General features: G+C 36.3%; 1 protein-coding gene across 40 annotated transcripts in view; it reads left to right on the forward strand.

The window, feature by feature from the left end:
• Positions 1-16,302, forward strand: part of HDAC9 (histone deacetylase 9) — a 920,581-nt gene that overhangs the window by 425,922 nt on the left and 478,357 nt on the right. The window lies entirely within an intron of this gene.

Here is a 16,302-nt window from a genome sequence, read left to right on the forward strand (position 1 = left end):
ACAAAAATTACTAATTATTTGATAAATTTAATTTCAGAGCAAATGTGTTGACGCATGTAATAGCTTGGGCAAGAATCAGATATAATACTATATATCAAATAATACTGGGGATTTAAAACTGATAAATGTCATCAGGGTAGACTTCTATTATTTTATATACTTTTAAAAAGATTTTATTTATTTATTTGACACACACAGAGAGAAAGCACAAGGAGGGAGAGAGTCAGGCAAAGGCAGAGGGAGAGGCAGGCTCCCTGTGCGGCAGGGAGCCCGATGCAGGACTCCATCACAGGACCACAGGATCATGACTTGAGTCAAAGACAGACAGACTGACTGAGCCACCCAGGCACCCCTAGGGTAGGTATTTTAAAATGATAGAAATACCAAAGTCTTCAATTGTTTTTCTTTTGAAATTTCTTAATCACTGTGGTAATCACAGAAGATAAGTCTTAAAAATAGCCAAATTTGAGTGTTTATAAAGTAATTCTAGGGCAGCCCCAGTGGCCCCGCGGTTATGCACCATCTTCAGTCCAGGGCGTGATCCTGGAGACCCGGGATCGAGTCCCACGTCGGGCTCTCTGCATGGAGCCTGCTTCTCCCTCTGCCTGTGTCTCTCTCTCTCTGCCTCTCTCTCTCTCTGTGCCTCTCATGAATAAATAAATAAAAATCTTAAAAAAAATAAGTCTAATTCTCTCCAAAAAAACTGTAATCCTATAATTCATCTGCAGTCTTTAGTAAACTAATCCATGGGTATTAAATAATGTTCATTATAAACCATCCTGCTCAATTTATGTTTTTGTGAACACTGAATTGTTTTACCTTTTTAAAGCTACTGTTTTATATATTCCTACCTTCCCTTTTTTCATGTATAATGTAGGGTATCGTTTAAAATTAGAAATGCTCCTGAAGTAATTTATATATATATATGGCATGATGAAAATAGGATTTCTCTTTGAATATTGGACTGCCATTTCTTGTAAACTAAGTCTGGCCTTGGAGAGTGGAGTAGGATGCCCCGCGGTCTATTTTCTGGAGTTTGGATTCTTTGGCCTTGCTCCCATCCCACTTTGAGAACATACAGTTCCTGAACTGTTTTCCTACAAGTATCGTTTACTTTACGCATATGATTCCTAGTTCACCTGACTGTAGTTACTAACTGCCAGGGCTGCCTCTCTAGCAGTCCATATTTCTTTGTTACCTAAGACATAATGTCCTGTAGTTTCTCTGTTTTGTGTCTTTACATGTCACCCAGCAAGTGTTCTGTACTAGATGAAGTTCACTCATGGTTTTAGTTACTATTTGAGGGGTGCACAAAGAATCACTTCCCTCAGGAAACCTGCAACCTTCATGGGAAAAGTTTGCAAAGTATATAATGGATTATTATATGAATTTCTTGATGTATGATACTTTGTTGAAATTAAATAGCATTATTTTTAAGTTACTGTTTGAGAATTCTTGTATCCTGAATCATCTTTCTCCTAGAGTGATGCAGAAGCCCTCCCACTGACCACTCCCACACCGAAAGGAACATGCTGTGAACACTGCAAATAAACTATTAGAACTCAATGGCCACCCCATATAAAGGTGCTCAAATATTTTAAAAGATGGTGTTTTATGAGCAGTGGAAAATTTGTCACAGACATTTCAACTGACACTATCTTTATTACTACTCTACATCTACATCTGAAGACTCAGACTCTAGTAGTTGTAATACAATAGATGTAAAAGGTAGAAAAAGCCAATTCTTGTCAATGTGTCACCAAACATATTATCAAAGTTAATCTCATAAGGGCATCAGAGAAATTAAAGTTGCCTCTGGGCTCCATGTTATAAGAACTCCCTGAAATCCCAGACTACCTCAGTAGCTGACTGCATACAGCAGCAGGAAGCCTTCAATTAACTGCATCAGTTCTATTTGTAGTACAAAAGATCTGTGACTTAGGATAGCCTACATAACTTAAAAAGGAAAAAAAAAAAACTCAACTCCATCTTAACAGTATCCTGAAGTACAGCCTGAGAGAAAGGGATACATGGGGTCAGTCAGGAGCATGTAGGATAGTAACTAATTCAAAGGCAAAGGGGTCTTAGGTGGAGCTTTAAAAAATCTGTCTAGTCAATAAGAAATTTGGTGAAAATGTCTTTGAATGAAAGGTAAGCCAGAATGTAGAGCAACATTCTCCATTTTAGAGATGTAACAATAAAAGTCAGCAATCTGAGATGATTTAGTAGAGAAAAAGATGAACTTTCAGAAGAATGGTGGGTTAAAGAATTCTTGGGGTTATACATAGAAATTCACATGGATGAAAGATCATTTCCATGTGATTTTCGTCTGGCCGTTTCTAGAACCACAGCAAAGAAAAAGATAGAGGAACTTTAAGAGAGAGGGGCCAGGGGGTGGTAGTGGTTCTGAAATTTTCTTTTACTCTTTGAAAATTTTATTTTACCTTTTACTAATTTTTGAGAAAAAAAACGGGAGAGTGAAACTTGCAGGGCTTTTGCATAAATTTAAAGCTGAATGATGTACATTTTGCCATCGTTCCTCTTCCCATTTCACCTCCTCCTTCTTCAGCTTTATGGATGTATGTCTAATTAAGTAAATCCATGGTGTTGAAAAAGAATTTTGAAGCACTGAGAAAATTGTTGGGAATCTCTGGGTAATGTCACAAAATTAGATTTAAAAGTTACTGAAAGAAATATTGTGGCTCAATAAGGAAGTTGTCAGGTTTGTGATAATACTGAAAAAATATCTGTATTGGTTTTCTCTAAATTAGGCTCACAATACAAAAGTCATTCTGAGAGTTTTAATTAGGATAAAAAGCCTGATATATTTTGCAAAAAAACAGTAATTATTTTTGGTATATTATTTTTATGGAAAATGTTCAAATGAAAATAAAAATCTTTAAATAATATTAAAATGAGAAGATATGACTTTCCTATTTAATATATTCATGTGGAATTTAAATGATGAAAAATGTTAATACGATTTTACTTTTTGAGTTCTGAACTTAGTGGAATGTTAATCCTGTTTGTCTCTATATAGAAGATAGAAACATTTTTTTGAAGATAAAAACCAATTTTAATTTAAAAAGCTATTCTGTGGGCACTTGAGTGGCTCAGTGGTTGAGTGTCTGCCTTTGGCTCAGGTTGTGATCCTTGGGTCCTGGGATCAAGTCCCAATCAGGCTCCCTGCAGGCAGCCTGCTTATCCCTCTGCCTCTCTCATGAATAAATAAATAAAATCTTTTTTTTTAAATAAAAGCTATTCTACTATTTTATGGAAACTGTCCTTCATACAGAATATAGGTTCCATGAGTTGTTTTCTAAAAAATTTTAAGTCAAAATTGATTATTTTTCAGAAAGCTAGTATATTGGAAGTATAGTGTAGCATGTTAGCATAGCGGCTTATATATAAGTGCAAACAAAAAGATTATTAAGGTAAACCAATATATTTATAAGCCTAATGAAGGAAGTGTAATAAATTCTTTTTTTGGATCTTCAGACTGAATGGACTTTCTGGTCCTTTACTTAAAATTCTGAGCTATGTTCAATAAGACTAATGCTTATTCTTTTTTGTCCCTTTACTGACTGTTCAGTAGTCTCTCATAAGCATTGAAGCTGACTTAAACTCGTAATTATATACGAGGAGCATTCTTTTGGGTTTTGTTCTAGGAGATCACTTCTAAAAGTGGTACAGTGCTTCCAATTTGTAAATAATTTTCAGTAACAATATTAATAACATTACATTTTATGGTAGTGGTAAATACACAAGAAGATAGGAATCAGTGGGAATGGGGACTTGGTATGGAATGTAGCTTATCCTCTATCAGAGTACAAAGCATTAGGGCAGCCCCGGTGGCTCAGCAGTTTGGCGCCGCCTTCAGCCCAGGGCCTGATCCTGGAGACCCCGGATCAAGTCCCATGTCGGGCTCCCTGCATGGAGCCTGCTTCTCCCTCTGCCTGTGTCTCTGTCTCTCTCTGTGTGTGTCTCTCGTGAATAAATAGATAAAATCTTGGAAAAAAAAAAGAGTACAAAGCATTAGAAGGTAATCATTCCCCGACTCCATTGCTCTTCCCTTCAACTTCAACAATTTCCTACCCAGTCTAGAGCATATATATTTGGAATGATATACATTGCCAAAGGAAACACAGAAGTAAAAAACCTAAGGTGAAATAGCGATTTCAGTTATCGGAGTTTTTCTAGGGTTTACTTGGATTTCATTTCTGCTTTCTTGCTTGCTGTCTTTGTCCTTCTGTGAAACATTCGTCTGGGTGTAAAGCCTTTTTTCCTTATGCAACTCAATAAAAGAGGGCTTCAAAGAGCTAAACAAATTCACAAATGAGTGGAAATTTCCTATATCCAAGAAGAAAGTGGAGACTAGGAGACCGGGAATCACCAGAAAGGAAAAATGTTTGTGTAATGGTGAAATGTCTTTATGGTAACCTTTTGGGGAAAGAAAAATACTTCTTATCTTTCTCCTTTATTTTCCTTCCTCATCCTAAGGTCATAAATTGCCATAGGACATAAAAGCAAATCAGAAGATGGTAGGAAATTAGTCAATAAGAAAGGGGGGGGGATGGTCCAGATCAGAATGAGGATGGAGATAGTACTTTTGTCCATTCTGCATCAAACACTTAGTTTGGAGAAATTGACAATTAACATCTGAATATCCATACAGATTTCTAACATAGATGCCAAAATAGATTGATAGATACTTAGTGCTTTAAGGATGGTGCAATTGTAAAATAATAAATATTATCTCTAAAAACGATATTATTAACATCCTGTGGAAGCTACTTGGAAAATTGAAGGAGACTCACTCATGTGAGATTAGCCAACCCCATGACTGCTTCAGAACATAAACAATGTTTTACATACTAGTGTTGAACAAAAAATGATACCCTTGCTAAAAGCCACTTCTGCTGTGTGGTTCCAACAAATGATTTATACATTTAATGAGATGGCAGGGGATTTTTTCAACTAATGCAAAATATTCTAAAAAAAAAAAAAACCCAAAATAGAAACTCTTATTGAGAAGTCTCTAAAAGGGTTTGAAGTTTTTTATTTTACATTTATTAACTTTTTATTTTATTAAAAGTTCAGAAATAGGTTATTGGTCATGCATTGCAAACTCACCATCTGGGTCCACCCGGATTTCTGAGGGATTTCCCCTAATGGTACAAACCTGTGAAGATGTATTTCATGTTGGTAAAAGTATGGAGTGCTTAATTATGTACACATGTGTAATATATATTATATGTATAACACATATGTAATATATATGTGTGTTTGTGTAAGATGAAATGCATGTACATAAAATACATGTTCTTTTAAAGTTTTGGAAATTTAAATACAGATATAGTTTTAAAAATTCACATCAATCAGTACAGAAAAGCTTACAATGAAAGAAACTTGTTCTCTGCCCCATTTCACCTTACTCCCAGTTCTGCTTCCCTTGTTAGCCAATTTTAACAGTTTCTGACTTTTATGCTTTTAGTAACAACATCTTTAGCTTTAAATAAAATGTTTGATTTATTCACTTTAAACACTGTCTATTGACTTATTACATGGTAATGAGAATAACTGATTTTCCTCTTCCTTTCCCACTTCATAATATAGTTACACCATTGTTGTTATTAGTTTTTCCAATTATTATTATTTTAAGTTTTTGTTAGTGCTCAGTAAACCCACAAATAATAGGGCTTTTTACTGGTCCTCAGTTTATTGTGGTATATGTATGCAGGTTTGAATAATTTGAAATGTAGGCAAGACTACAGTACAGTAGACTGGCAATATAAACACCATATAAATGTGCTTTATTAAGGACTGTTGTTACACTCAAATTTCTATTTTAATTGAAAAAATAAGAGTTTAAACCATTTGATATAAACTGGAGAAATTGTTAAATGATAATTTAATTTCTTCAAATTCTTTTCTCTGATGTTTATGTAATTAAGAACCAAATAAGAAATGGACTCTAAAAAATTTAGGAACTTAAAAGTTAAAAGAAAATTACCTTTTTCTATGATTGAAAAAAAATCAAACAGCTCTAAAGTTAACTCATGATGTATATGTTGCTTTTTGACAGTCTTCAATAGATAAATTTATGAATTTCTTATAAATAAGGAAATAGGAAGAAAAACTCCTCTGTTCCTTTCATACTTTTCTTTCTGTTTCATCACCGGCAAAATGTGCCTATGTAAGCAAAACTTAGTGCCTTTAATTTCCCAAAACCACAATACACTGTCAGAGAGTTATACTGACCTCAACTTCATTACACAAGCAAAGGGAATGTGTTTAAAAAGTTGATGCATGATGAAAAATGGACTCTATGTTGTATCAAAATGTTGATGATTCTGAAAAGGAATATTACAAAATGGATTTTTATTGTCCAAAGTATTTGTTTGCTCTTCTGCTTTGTAGTGGAAGAATTTAAATACTTTCAAATTGAATGATCACATTTCAGCCTCTATATTCAGGAATACCATTGTCTGCAGTGAGATCCAGAGCTCTCTTACCCATGTCTTTCTAACTGGACTAAAATATTTGACTAATTCAGAATAGAGGGATGGGAAGATATCTGGTCTAAATATTTACTAAAATATATTAGTTATGAAAATCAATTTGTATTAATTAAATAATGCAGTTTTTGTGGAATGTCATAAACACCCATTTTCTACCTTCTCTCTCTCAGCTCTGTTGTTGACCATAGTGCAAGCTGACGAGGCCTTAAAGACTAACTTGAATTTCAGGTTATTTATGAATTGGCGAGTAAAATTATTAGAATGTTATATATCAGTTCTATACAGGTTTTTAGAAATAAAAATAAGGCATGTATTTAGTTTAAAAAGTATCAATTCTTAAAATCAATATAGTGGTCCCCTGCTGTATCTCTAATTTCTTTTTCCAGTCCACAGTGGCAACCACCTATAGCAGTTATTGTTCTTTCTTCTAGCTTTTACTTTCATAGTTCTAAATAATGTACTCATACATGAAATTCTTAGTTTATAAATTTTAAGCATTATGTATGGTTTCCTTACTTGGGGAGATGAGGAATTTCCTCATAATATCCATTTAGATGTTCACCCACAAGTGTACCCATGCTATGTGCACACGTACATATGGACATACACACATGCACATACATGCACGCTTCTTTTTTTTTTTACATGCACGTTTCTTCTCCACTCCCCAACCCCAGTGACTGAATCTTAGTGATAAGTAAAATCACCTACTATTTATATGACTAGTCAAATGTTTGACTGAATCAACCATGCCTCTTGTTCAATTCTGCCCTTTTCTTGGAGTTAATTATAAATTTATTCCTCATTTATCTGATTTTCTGTGTTTAAATATCTCTGCCATGTGTTTATAGAAAAATATTGTCCAGGGACACCTGGGTGGCTCAGTGGTCGATCGTCTGCCTTTGGCTCAAGTCGTGATCCTAGGGTCCCAGGATTGAGTCCCACATTAAGCTCCCTATAGGAACCTGCTTCTGCCTCTGCCTATGTCTCTGCCTCTCTCTCTCTCTCTCACTCTCTGTGTGTATGTGTGTCTCTTATGAGTAAATTAAAAAAGAAAGAAAAGAAATATATTGTCCAAACCTGCAGTATTTCAACTCTGTCTTTTCTTTAAGTTTTCAACACTTTTCTACTGTGAACTGGTTACTTTCTACACATGGCACTCATCCTGCATCTTTTTCTTTTCTCTTTTCTTGGATGATCCCCTCTTTCTCAGATCCTTATGGTTCTTCTTTTGTTTTGGTTTTCTGAAGAACATTTTATGATCGCTTATATTTTTTTGAGTTTTTACAAAGTGACTAAAAATGTCATTTTTCTCTCCATGTTGTTAATAGATTTGCGTGGTGGGGCAGAGAGCACCAGTTGAAAATCACTGTAAATTCTAGTCTCAGTCTGATTCTCTTCCCTTTCTATGTGGCTTCCTCATCTCCTTTGGAAGCTCTTTAGACTTCTCTTTATCTCTGTTCTAAAATTTCACATTTTTATGCCTTAGTCGTCTTTTATTCATTTTGCCAGGTATTTCTGTGGAGCCTTTCAATTTGGAGGCTCATTTTTTCCAATGCTTCAAAAAGTTCTTCACTTTTTAAGGACATTTATCAGAGCATACTGTTCTTATTTTCAGGTACTAGACAACTTTATTATATAGAGAATATTAATCATAGTTAATCATAGTTAATCAAATCTCTGTTTTTCTACTCGTAGTTTATGCTTTTTTTTGTCCCCACCCCTTTAACATTTGTTTTGATCTCCCAAATGTTGGGAGCTTTCATATTTAAGAGGGAGCATTTGCTTAGTGAAAGCTCATTATTTGTGTGACAACTGTGGACTGGACAGCTTCCTCTATGGGAGCCTTGAGTAGTTAGCAGCTCTTTGATTGGATTTATCTCTTTTTGTGTGCTCGTGATTTTGGGGAGTCCTTGCATATTGTCTTTCAGTTTTTTCTCATGAGTTGTGCAGTGTCTCCAGAGAGGACTCTTCAGGCTTCTACTTCATGGGAATACACTTGGCTGGCAGAGCTCACTCAGTAAGTACATTGGCAAGTAGGCTATGCAGAGGTCACCCAGTGTGCCACTTTCAGCTCTGAATGCATGTCAGATTTTTTTTTAAGATTTTTAAATTTATTTATTCATGAGACACACACACACACAGAGAGAGAGAGAGAGAGGCAGAGGCACAGGCAGAGGGAGAAGCAGGTTCCATGCAGGGAGCCCGACGTGGGACTCGATCCCGGGTCTCCACGATCACACCCTGGGCTGAAGGCGGTGCTAAACCACTGAGCCACATGGGCTGCCCCCATCTCAAGTTTTCTGGTAGCACCAGGGCCCCCCTCTCAGTTCAGTTCATCCAGGGAATAACTCTCTAGTCTTGTAGTGCTAACAGCTGCAGTATGTGCAAAAGTTGCAAATAGACCTGGAGGGGAGGAGAAATCTTGTGGCTACTGGGGAGAGGAAGGACATGGCAGTTTAAACATGCTTTGGTTAAACCAGCCCCTCTGTTTGGAACCTACACCTGATCACACACCTTCCTTAGTGCTTTAGTGCCTGTGCTCATAAGTTGTGAATCTCTTGGAGATTCTCTGGCATGAGCAGATGGGCACCATTCAACAGGGCTGTTTATCACTGTTCATTTTGTTCGTCTGCTATCAAATTTCATTGAACTCTTTTGTTCACTTTTGTCATCTCTTTTATTAACTTTTTTTATCATAGGCTTACAGAATTTTAAACATTTTACTGCCAATTATGATATTTCAAAGGGATGAGAGATAAATGTCTTTGGTCAGCCCATCATTTTTATTCAGAAGTCATATAGTTTGTAAGTCATCCCAAATTAATATTATAAGTATTACCATTGATGTTATTATTACTGTTTGTAACATGAGGTATTTTAAGATCATAATATTGGAAACGTCCCAAGAAATCTCGTACGATAGACTCCTGAAGAACCTCAGTATGGTCAGAGACCTGATCCACATCATAATTTTAGTGAAGATGTCATAATATTAAATTTTGAGATGGACATTTGTGATCTCTTTCAGTTATGTATTCCTTTTTTTTCCAGTTATGTATTCCTATCTATGTATGTTCATTTCTTTGGTGATAGTTCCTCCATCCAGAACTCAGCTCTTCAGCAGTCTCATTTTATTGGTAACAGATGATAGAACACGGTATCAGAAACATCTTCGAAACAACCTAAGTTTGCATTTTGGTCTACAAATGTTTTTCTGGGGTAGTCTGTAGGAGCCCTAGCAAAAAAGCATTTACTTGTCTTTCATAACCAATTATAATAGCTTTTGAGATGTACATTTTAAATACACAGAGCTCAGAAAACAAAAAGAAAAAAGTAAGAAGGAAGACTATCAGCAGGCAAGAAACAATCTATGAAATAATCAACCACGAGGCAGACAGAAGTAGAAATGGTAAACAAAGGGACTCAAACTCCTATTACCAGCTTTGTAGCAGAAGGTTTAGATACACCACCCATATCTCCAGAGGCTCTATCTTTTTTATGGTTGGCTTTTGCCAGCATAAGTCTCTCTTTGCCTGAGAGTTTTCTTTGGTAGCTCAAGCCTACACCAGATGCCTGTTACAGGTGCATGGCAGGTCCAAAGTGCCAGAGAATTAATGCCACCAGGAAGTATCCTGCAACCAACGACTGACAGGAGTTGATGTGTAAATATCTCAGCTTCCTTACCCGTTGGTTAAGTCTAAAGAATGTGTTGTGCCCTGGCGACCAGAGTTCCCTAGAGGGATGAAGCTCCAGTTGTCCATAGTTGTAATTTGCTTTATTCTTGGCCGCCTTCCTTTACTGTTTCATTTCCCTACTGTGCTGCTGGTGTTTCGTAGAACCATCTCTCAAATAAACCGCTTGCACTGAAATCTTTGTTTAAGAGAATACAAACTAAGAAAGGACCATTTAGATTTGGGGAACAGTGATCTGTTCTTCATTAAGATAGTATTATATGTACAAAAGGTAATATGCTTAATTTTCAAGATAACCCACAATCACGGAAGAAACACTCAGTTATATTAGTATATTCTGTTAAAGAACATGAGAATTATGTATATATTTATGAAAGTTTTCCCATTTAAAATAGCTCCTATATTACAGTTCTGGTGTTTGACCTTTACCTACACAGAAATTTAAACCATCTTGAATGATTCATTTGATTAGAATTCTGATATCCAAGATGTTATTGTGCTAATTAAAACATATGCTTGAATCCCAAGAAAATGGGAGATAATTAACTTAATTAACTTAGTACTCAATAAAAAGCCTGCCTAAGCTTTCATTAATTCATGAGAATTTACTAGTAAAGGTATTAGTGAAGTTAATCACATAGTTACTACTCTCTGTAGAAACTTTCAAACTAAAAAAAAAAAAGTTGCATATTATGAAATAAATGCTGGCATGAAATACTGTGTGTCTGTGTACACACTTCCTCCGCTCCTCCTGGCAATTCGTTTACTAGACTGTCATTATTGCTAACGTGTTTCTACACAATCTCCTAACCCTTCCGGGATTATCTGGGTACAAAACATACTTTCACTCTCCTACAGAAATGCAATTAATGGGAATCACCGTAAAGCTAACATTTGGAGTGTAACCTGAATAAAGTTTGCCTCCATTCTTTCCCTGCCTGCTGTCTCATCTTCTGAGACAAGTGGAAGAAATTGAGAGGTAGAGATTTTGGACTGGTGTAGAAGAGCCAACGCTCTCTGCCAGCAGAATGGAAGAAATGTATTTGTTGTTATTCTGAGAGGAGTCGAACTGAATAAAAAGAGATGGAACAGGGGAGAGAAGGTATGGAAAAGTAATGAGAGGGTGAAACCAAAGAACTTAAAAATTAGACGTGTCACATATTCGTATTTTACAGTGTTTATGCCATACTCTTCTCCCCTACTCGACAATAAAATAAAATAACCACAAAAAAGGCCACAAATGAGTGGGTTTATTTTTATAGGGATCAAAAGGATATTTTTTTTTTTTTACTTATGTTAACAATAGGATCAATGCCAGGGCATGGATAAAAGTGAAAAATGCAGAGCAGAAAACAGTAATTTAGTGGAGACAGGAAGTTAGAGCCAGAAGTAGCCATAATACTGTGAGGCCCTGGGAATTCCCTTAAATATGAGGAAAACCACTGGGCTTTGCACATAGAGGGAAAACAAGTCTAATCCAATCTGACCTAAAAATTATGTGGTGGTGGGGATAATGAAGGACCAGGGAGATACAGATAATATCTGAGTTTTTAACCATTAAGTGCCCACAGCCATTACAACTCTTGAAAATGCCAGATCCTGAGATTGAACATTTCAGTTTTAAGTGCAGGCTAAAGAGATGGACCAGCATTTTTCTTGAAGCCTTGGGTGATGAGCAACACCTCCAGGCCTCCATAGCTCCCAGGTGCTGTTGTGTCTCAGTGCCTGGAAATGGAATGATCTCTGCTCTATGCTGGGCCCTGCAAGTTATCATTGAGTTATTTTGCTGTAGACCACTCATCCCTCTGGAGCCTTGAACATTTGGGAGAAGGAGCCACGGTATTTTTTTCACTTGACAATTCTCTGCCATTATTTTCAGTATACTTCTCTGGCATTCACTCTCTGAATTTCTTTTCTGGTCATGTATTCACTTTCATTCCCCCATGGGATCTCACTTTCCATTTAGGCCTCTTCTTCCCAGACTTGGTGATGTTTATCTATGTTGTCTGGTATCCCCACTAATGACAGGTCCTGTCTATCAGTTTGCTAATTATCACACAGCCCAGCCACAGCCTTACGAAATAAACATGCCAGTTCAAATATGTTGGTATGTTAAAGTGGAAAAGTGAAATATGTGAGTTGCATACTTAGCAACAGTGACAGGAATTTATTGCTTCACTTATACTGATATTTGTTTGGGGGTAGATGAAAGAGCAGTCTGGTAAGAAAAGAGCATGCGTTTGGGAATCAGAGATTCATGGACTTGATTTTATTTCTACTTATTAATTAAGCAGTATTTTAATTCCACTGAGCCTCGATTCTCTTATAAAATCATGTTTCTCATGTATATGCTGAGGAGTAAATGCAAAGCACCTTTCACATATGCCTTTCACATGATAGGATTGTCGATAAATTATGCTTGCAGTAGTGTAGTCGTACCAGCAGTTCTAAATTAGTGACTCAATGAATGACTCAATGAATGGAGTACAGAAAGGGGGGAACAGTAATGTTGCAGTGGAGAAACGTGGCAGAAACCTTAACCAGGTGATCAAAGTGAACATTGTTGGTGATATGTATGGAGATCTACTGTACTTATGTGGGTGTGATAAGAAAGGGATTTTGCCTTTTTGTGCTCTTCCCCAAAATTCATATCCTCAGTCTAATAATGCAAAAAACATCAGACAAACTCAAATTGAGGAACATTCTGCAGAATACTTGAACAGTAATCTTTAAAAAGTGTGAAGGTTGTAAGACCCCAGGAAAGACTGGAAACCACCACATGTCAGAGAAGATCATGAGCTACAGCCACTAAATGCAATGTGGCACTCTGGATTGGGTCTTGGAACAGTGAAAAAGATGCTAGTGGGAAAGTGATGAAATCCAAATAAAATCAGTAGTTTACTTCATAGTATTGTATCAATATTAATTTCTTAGTTTTGGCACATGTCCCAAGGTTGTGTACGATGTTAACATGAGGCCAAGTGGAGTGAAGCCTATATGAGAACTTAATGTGTTGTCTTGACAACTTTTCTGCAAATTTGAAACAATTCCAGAAGAACAAATGAAATTTTTTTTTAACATTCAAAGTAAAAGTTACAGTGACAGAACAGATCAGTGGTTGCTAGTGGTTGGAGTAAGTGGAGCATAAGGGAGTTTTGGGGGTGATGGACTTGTTTCATATCCGATTGTGATTGTAGTCATATTAATCTATACATGTGTTAAAATCCAGAGACCAGCACACCAAATAGTCCACTTTACTACATGCCAATTTAAAAAATAAAACAAAAGGAGAAAAAGAAGAAGAAAGAAAGAAAGAAAGAAAGAAAGAAAGAAAGAAAGAAAGAAAGGTAGAAAGAATAATACAAGGTACAAGAAAAAATTATAAAGTTAGAGCTTTATTTCTTACACATAATACTGTTGTCATCAAATCAACAGAATGTTATTATTTCTGTCATTTGATTTAACAAATATTCATTGACTCCTAATAATGTCAGGCTTGGAGGCGCACAGAACTTGACATGTTCTGATATTAAAACAAGTCCTCATTTCAAGCCAGACCAAAACATACTATAAAAAATTCTTGTGAAGAGTCAGGGTATAAATATATGAGGATTCAAACGACATGAAATATTTACATAATATTTCAAGATTATGTCACTATTGTATTTAAAAAAGTGAGTTATTAAGTTCAGAGTAGACATTACATTAGCATCCTTGGATGAATAGAGAATTTTCATGAAGGACATATGTAGACTAGAAGAGAGATTCTTTGTGATTTAAGACTTATTTGGGGACACCTGAGTGACTCAGTGGTTGAGCATCTGCCTTCGGCTCAGGGTGTGATTCTGGGGTCCCAGGATCAAGTCCCGCATTGGGCTCCCTGCAGGAAGCCTTCTTCTCCCTCTGCCTATATGTCTCTGCCTCTCTCTGTGTGCCTCATGAATAAATAAATAAAATCTTAATTTAAAAAAAGACTGTTTAGGAAAGGAGCTTAGCCAACACAATTTTTTTTTTGTTTCAGAATTGTTATGGACTACATAACATAATTTTTGTGCCCCCATTCATATGTTGAAGGCCTAACCTCCAAGATGATTTTAAGAGTAATAAGACTTAGATAAGATCATAAGGGTAGATTCTCATAAAAGGATTAAGTGCCCTTATAAGAAGAGGCCAGAGAGCACTCCCTCTCTCTACTTCCATCCCACCTCCCTCCCCATCTCCACCACGTGAGGGTGAAATAGGAAAGCTGCCATCTGCAAACCAGCAAGAGGGCACCAGACACTAGAACCTTGATCTTGGACTTCTCAACCTCCAGAACTGTAAGGAATAAATGTTTGTTAAGTCAACAGTCTGTGGTATTTTGTTACAGATGACCAGTGAGACTGAGACAAAAATTATATTAACATACTCAATATTAGTGAGCATTTAGTATATGGAAAATACTTGTAAGGACTTCAAGGTGTTAACCAACATGATTCTTATAAGAACCCTAGGACATAGATACTATTATATCTCCCATTTTAGAGATAAAGAAACTGAATCATAAAGCAGTTAAATAATGTGCCTAAGATCATACAGCTGGTTTTAAGTGGTGGAGTCATGATTTGAATCCAGGCATCTGACTCCAGAGCACACAGTCCATCCACCCCAGTAAAATGCATGGCATCCATAGTCATGGTTGTCTCATTTTTCTAGCTGGAAATAAGCATAAAATGTTTCAGATATCCAGGGAACACTGATTTTTATGGAAAATTGCTTTAAAATATAACTGGTTATAGCACTCTTTTTTTTTTTTAAAATTCTGGAAGCAACTGGCCTTTCCTGTGCCCTCCAGTTGGCACTGTGCCTCTTGCTAATGTGCATGGACTGATACCTTTTACTTTGCTGCCTGCCAGCAGAACGTGACCTTGGCAACTTGGCATGCCAGCCAAGATTTCAAAATAGCAAAAGTAGTGCTCAAGTTTCTGAAAAAACTCTTTGAACCATCAAGTATGCCCTGCCATGTCGATCGACATAATTATCCTTTTATAAGGTGGCTCATTAACTAATGTTTCAAAGTGTGTCTTAATTGTCTGTTTGTTTATGATGTTCTTGTAATTCTAATATACTCTTCCCTTAATTTTGTGTTTCCTATTGTTGGAATTGCCTAATTTGTCTAAAATATTCCATTTTGTGTTACTCAGCAATGACCCCATTTGCTTGCAAGCATTTTGGTGACAAACATCATAATTATATGGGATTTTGTTTTGCATTATTGTTTTTGGAACAAGAACAGGAATCCTAATTTGTCTGTACAATTACTGAAAAACAGGGTGCTCTGTAAATGAATTATATGTGGCTAAATATTCAGCTTTATAGTCAATTTAATTCTGAAAGCTTAATAATAAATTTGATACAAGCTGCCAGTGAGCAGAGATGCAGATAACAGCGTATGTTCACATGAAAATGTCATCCTTTTACGGTGTGCCTCTATGCTGTTTGTGCCAAATCTTTATTTCTGACCTAGGCCACTTTTCTGAATTCCAAACTCTGTATTAAATATAGCCATGCAGAGGGAGGTTTCCCAGCCTCAGCACTATTGACATTTTGGGCTGGCCAATTCTTTGCAGGGGGGGGCTGCCCTCTGCCTTGTAGGATGCTTGGCAGCATCCTGGCCTCTATCCACTAGATATGAGGAGCATCTCTCCCCAGTTGTGATGATGAGAAATTTCTCCAGAAAATTGTCAAAAGTCTCCTGTGGAGTAATATCATCCCCAGTTGAGAACGACTAACTTACATATTCTATAGACTTAGGAAAGTCAACATGTTCAAAATTAAATGCATTTTCCCTCAAATATTCTCCTCCTGAAAAGTTAAGAACACATCTTACTTACCTCTGTCCTTTAATAGCTGTGTAACTCGATCAAGTTCCTAACTTTTCTATACCTCAATGTCTTCATCTGTAAATAAATACACTAATAAAACTACCTTCATAGGACTGATGTGAGGATTACGTGAACAAATACATGTAAAACATTGAGAACACTGTCTGGCTCATAGTATGTTTAAGTTAATGAATGTTTGGTGTAACATCTGAAAACAGGTAA

Source organism: Vulpes vulpes, chromosome 7 (assembly GCF_048418805.1).
Source record: "Vulpes vulpes isolate BD-2025 chromosome 7, VulVul3, whole genome shotgun sequence".
Taxonomy (NCBI): domain Eukaryota; kingdom Metazoa; phylum Chordata; class Mammalia; order Carnivora; family Canidae; genus Vulpes; species Vulpes vulpes.